A 5,832-nucleotide genomic window follows, 5' to 3' on the forward strand; every position below is an offset into this window, starting at 1 on the left:
TGTTTTGTTTGTTGAGACATGGACCAACTAGGACTTGAACCTAGGACCTTCCATACGCTGCTGGAGTGCTCTACCACTGAGCTATTGGCCCCTCTTGGACTAGTCCATTGTTGGTCTGGTTGTGGCTTATTTCCAACACCAACATCCCCCTTAAGCCACACCTCTCATGTGCTTGGGGCTCCTAGCCTAGACCTGGCTCTGATACCATGTTGAGACATGGACTAGCTAGGACTTGAACCTAGGATCTTCCATATTCTACTGGAGTGCTCTACCACTGAGCTACTAGCCCCTCTTGGACTAGTCCATCATCGGTCTGGGAGTGGCTTATTTCCAACACCAATATTGTTTGTGGTAAATTCAGTCATATGGAATGTCAATGTAGAAATAAGATGAATAAATGAATAATGAATAATGTGATGAATAATGGTCCTACCTTTACCAGTCAATGTTTCATATGCAACAATTTTGGTCATAAGTCAAACATGTGTATAACAGTGATGAACAATTTTTAGAATAAGAGATGTTATGCTTGTGGAATGTTTGGAAATATATCTAACCAATGCAGAATGAGACTAAATCAGATGAACTTCAAGTCTATGCAAAGGAATGTTGTTGCTATGCATACAACAAACCTGGTCATATTGCAAAATATTGTAGAAGTAAGAACATGAGTAACAATGCCCGGGTGAACAAGAACAAATCAGATGAAAAGGGAAAAGAAAAGGTGGAAGAGATAAGGGATTAAAATAAGAAGATGTGGGTGAAGAAGGGAGATTCAAATGTCTAGAATGGCTCCACACTTGAATCCGGTGTTGGAACCTCATTCGGTAACTAGGGCATTTTTGCCATAGGGGGAAGATTTTCATGCAGATCTTTAAAACCCCCTTTCAGAGATCTGTAACCAGTCAAGAATGGTTGTAGATGATGGAGATCAGTTATAGAGTTGATATCTGAAAGAATTATTTGATATTTGAGATTTCGGTGAGTGAATTCATGAAAAACAAGGTATCCGAAAGTCTTTAGGGTTATGCACTTATTGCAACTAAAAGTTATGTTTAGATGCATAAAAGAGCATTCTTCTATTCATTTTTCACATTGTGAATGAGAGACAAGAGCAGAGCAATGGAGTGAAAGAGATATAGCAACAAAATCCGAGCTTGTAGTGATTCAACAAAGACTCTTTGCATCCAGTTGTGATTGAAAAGGTATTTATCCATTCTCGAAGCTATTAGTTCATACCCTAAATTTCAAAATGACACCATCATCTGGCATAGAAACTCCTTTTGCAAGGCCCGTATTCATGAAACATCTATTTAAGTTGGTTGAAGATGATCCAAATGGTGCATTTTATTTTGTACCATATGAAGTGTTGCACAATGAAGGCATTAGGGCATACATACATTGCAACATCAGAGAATTGGGCAATTTAAACATGTTATCTCTATATGCTAAGAACATGGTTGATGATTTTGGAAATTTGAAATCAAATTTCAAGAATTTGGAGAATAAGGGTTTTATTCAGTTTGTACATTTCTCGGTATTTGATGAACCCGAATGGGTGAGGTATGTTCTAAGCTGAATTCATGATGAATTTCTATGACTAGACAAACCCCACAAGATCAAAAAGAAATCCATTCAAGCAATCACCTATTTGAACACAATCGGTGAAGTTCATGGATTTCAAAATGTGAAAAACACCATTGTAATGGGGGCAACTAGTTCCAAGCATGATAGCTGGTCAATGACCATTAGTGACATTGTAGAATTTGATGTGAGATTTGCTTCGATGATTACTGGTTACAAGTTTTATCAGTCAAGCAAATAGAATTCAATATCTGGTACTGCTATTTATGCAGCTTATCAGATGCTCAAAGTGTTAGGTCCCTAATGTTGGCATTTCAATAAGGATTTTGAGAATGTTGTTGATGATTATGTATATAACTGATTAAGGATGTTTAATGTCTTAATATTATTATTTCGGCATTGATGTCAAGAAATTGATTTTCTAATTCAGTATGATGTTGCCATATCTTAAGAAGTATGATTTGATGAGTATAAAGATGTCGGTAAAAGACACAGAAAGATTATGATGAATAAGGGGAGAAATAAGTTATTTAATGGGCAACTATTACCGAGTTAGACAATGATGAGATCATGATGTTTAGATTGTTTTGATATCCTACATATGCTATTGATTGAAAGGTTAATACTATACTATGTTACCGAGAAAAGAACCTAGTAGGTAAACCCTAAGGAACCTAGTTGATAAACCCTAAGGTTATCACTGTCGGTTAATGAAGGCGGAAGGTCTACCAAGTGAAGTTTAGTATTTATCGAGTTGCAACCGAGCTATAACAGAATGCATTAAATGATTAAAAGCGTTATTTAATGAAGGAAGCTGATGAGCTGGAATAGATTAAATGTTGGTATGCTATGCATGAAGTTTGTTATAAGAATCTATGGCAATAGAAGATTGGCAGAAAGATCTACAACTCAGATTGAACCGCAATACCTTAGCACAAGTTCCAAGAAATGTATGCAAGTTCCAAGGCGAGGTAAAACATTTTCAGATCGAAGGATACATTGAACCTGGTCAAGTTTAAAGATCTGATAGCTATGATTGATCATAGGATATGTGATCAAGGAGATTAAGCGGTTAGCAAATTGTTTATAAATAAGGAACTATTGATAAACAATGCATGTGAGCAAGTGTAAGCACAGGGATGCTACATAGTGATTACCGAGCACAGAAGCTTGAAGACCTGTTTGATTAATAGAGTATAGAGCCCAGCAGAGGGACAAATAAGTCCTATGACTAGATTGTATTTAAGAAAATAAGAATTTGCTTTAGCATTTTTGATGTGAAGTTGCAGATATATTTTATTACTGTTATTTTGTAAAGTGACAGAAAATATCTTAACTAAGTGGACTTAATAGTCTTATTTGTAAAACCCTCTAGCAAGGTGACATTCTGATTGAGTGTTTGAAATCCTTTAACAAGGTCACTTCTAACAAGTTGAAGATCCTAATAGATCTAAGGGAAATCCCTTAACCGGGTCACATCTAGCAATGTGTTTGTAATCTTTAACAGGATTTGCTTTTAACTGAGCATACTCTAGAAGAGTATATTTCTTAGTGGGTCCGAAATCCCACAGTGGTTTTTTTCGTATTTGGGTTTCCATGTTAAATCTGGTGTTATGAATGTTATGATGTTTATATGCTTATGAGTTTACATGTTTAGCAGTTTTGGTTATATTGTTGAAGTATATGTTACCGAGGTTGAATCTATTGTTTTTATGGAAGATTAAGTTTGTATGATTCACCCCCCCTCTCATCTTGTTAGCTTGGCATCTATACTTAACAATTAGTATCAGAACTATCAATCGGTATCAGAGCTTTGGACTCCAGAAGAAAAAGTTTAAAGGTACTTGAGGAAAAGATCAAAAGATGTATAAGAGGGATGCACCAAAGCTGAACAAATCTAGTTTCTCTACATGGAAGAAAAGGATGGAGCTGCACCTATCAGGAGTTGGAGAATATGCTGTATATTATCTGGAGAATGATTTCATTACACCTAGCACCTATCCATTGACAATGGAAGAGATAAAGGAAAAGCAAGAACATATTCAAGCAATGATTGAAATAACATCTGCATTGACCAACTCAGAGTTTAATGATCTAGAAGGCTGCAACAATGCCAAGGCAATGTGGGACAAGCTCATATATGTGTATGGCGGTGATGAACATGTTCAAAGAGAAAAAGTGGATAGTTTAAGAGGACAACTTGAATCTATGAGGATGAATGAAGGTGAGAACATAACCCAGTATAGTACAACGTTAAAGGAGATTGTCAATCAAATCAAAGGAGCAGGAGGAACCATTGAAGAAAAGGATGTCACAAGTAAGTTATTGAGAACCCTTCTACCTTCTTATGCAATCCGAGTCTCTGCAATCAATGAATTGAGGTCTGTACCCAATATGCCAGTTTCTTTGGATGCTACTATTGGTAAGCTACATGCATTTGAGTTAAGTAACTTTGATAACAGTGGGTCTTCGGTAAATAAAATTGAGTCTGCATTTAGTTCTTTTCATCTTGATGAATCTGATGATTACAAAGATAGAAAGTATAAGTACTCTGGAGGGAATCACAGTGGAGCAAGTGAAAGATTTCGCAAAAACATGGAGGAGGTACACAAACTGTATGAGGAAATCAAAAAGTAAGAAGAGTTTGAAGCACTATTAGCCAGAAGGCTACCGAGAGGAAAAGGTAACTACAAAGGAAAGTTGCCTTTGAAATGTTTTAACTGTGATAGAATAGGACATATGGATTCTAATTGCCCTGACAAAGAATCTAGTGAAAAGAGAGATTACCAAGATGACAGACATAAAAATAATCATTACAGAGGACACCGAGACTTCAGAAGAAGAGATAGAAAGTCATGCCTAATAGCTGATGAGGAATCTAATGATGATAAATAAGATGAAACTGATACAAAGGAAGTAGTTTAAGTGGCTATCAAAGATGGATCTAAAATAAAGGTATGAAGAAAATGTTGGCATTTTTTATGTTTATGTTGTGATTGTCATTGATGGACACACACTTGCATTAAGATCCTCTTTTGAGTTAGAGCACAACCGGTATGTTGCAAGTATGTTGTATTATAGTCATTAGACTATTGATGTTTTGTGGAATGTGTTTACTGATCTAAAGTGACATATTGACCTCAAGCGGTACAAGGGATTAAAGCGACATAACACATTTTTACCAGTCTTCATTTTTGATGAACCGGCAACCGGTATTTTGTATGAACCGGTAATACTCTGTGATGAGTTACCAACTGGCATTTTGTGATGAGTTATCAATCCACTAATTTTTTGATGGCGCTGACACACTGGCGATGCTTCTTGTGTCATGTTACTGAGTATGTCTAGATTCATTGAACCTAGGAAATTGAAATGTAATCCTATTAGACCGACATGAAATCAGATTCCTTTAAAAGGACATCATGTCTAGGGTTTTAGGTTGTTGCTGAAAGGGTTTATGTTGTGGCTAGGGTTTAAGGTGGTTGAGGAGTTGAAAAAGAACATGAATGTGTAGAAGACTGAAGTAATGCAAGAGTGCATTAAGAACGAGCTATCAAGGATCTAACTAAGCAGTCCGTGCTATTAGATAGATCAAACACTTGTTGATTACTCACATCTTTGACAAGTCTGTAGCCCTTAACCGGGTAGGCCCAAAAGCCTTTTGTAAAATCCTCTAACAAGGTGGTTTACCTCTATGAATCTAAAATCCTCTAGCAAGGTAGTCCTTGATCAAATTTATCTCCTAACAGAGATTGAGATTCCTAACACGATCTATTCTGGTGAAGAACATTGTAAGACTTTAACCGGTTTGACCTTAACCGGTCTGGTTTCTATTCTACAGATAGTGACTTGTGAGTTCCATCTCACCATGGTTTTTCCCATTTGGGTTTCCACGTCAAATATCTTGTGTTATTGTTGTATTGCTTTTGTGGGTGAATGCTTTATTTGCATTTTGGTTTGCATGTGTGATAACCGGTTTGTCTGTTAAACTGTTTAAGTGCTTAAGTGTAGTATTTTTTGGTATACTAATTCACCCCTCCTCTTAGTATTCATCAATTAGTATCATAGCCTACCTTTCTATAAGTTTAACCACTTGGAAAGAGATATGGGGGAATACACCTTGAGGGAACATGATCAACATCTCACTTAGTCTGAGCAAGCCTATGATGATCTTATGGTCAAATACAAGGCATCTCAAGCAAAAAGGAGAGAACATGCAGACAAGCTGATGGAGCTATCTGAAAATAG

General features: G+C 36.5%; 1 non-coding gene across 1 annotated transcript; it reads right to left on the reverse strand.

The window, feature by feature from the left end:
- Positions 1-217: 217 nt before the first annotated feature.
- Positions 218-289, reverse strand: TRNAS-AGA (transfer RNA serine (anticodon AGA)). Its single transcript has one exon. It is a non-coding gene; the product is annotated as a tRNA-Ser (tRNA).
- Positions 290-5,832: the final 5,543 nt, after the last annotated feature.

This window comes from Cryptomeria japonica, chromosome 8, assembly GCF_030272615.1.
Source record: "Cryptomeria japonica chromosome 8, Sugi_1.0, whole genome shotgun sequence".
NCBI lineage: Eukaryota > Viridiplantae > Streptophyta > Pinopsida > Cupressales > Cupressaceae > Cryptomeria > Cryptomeria japonica.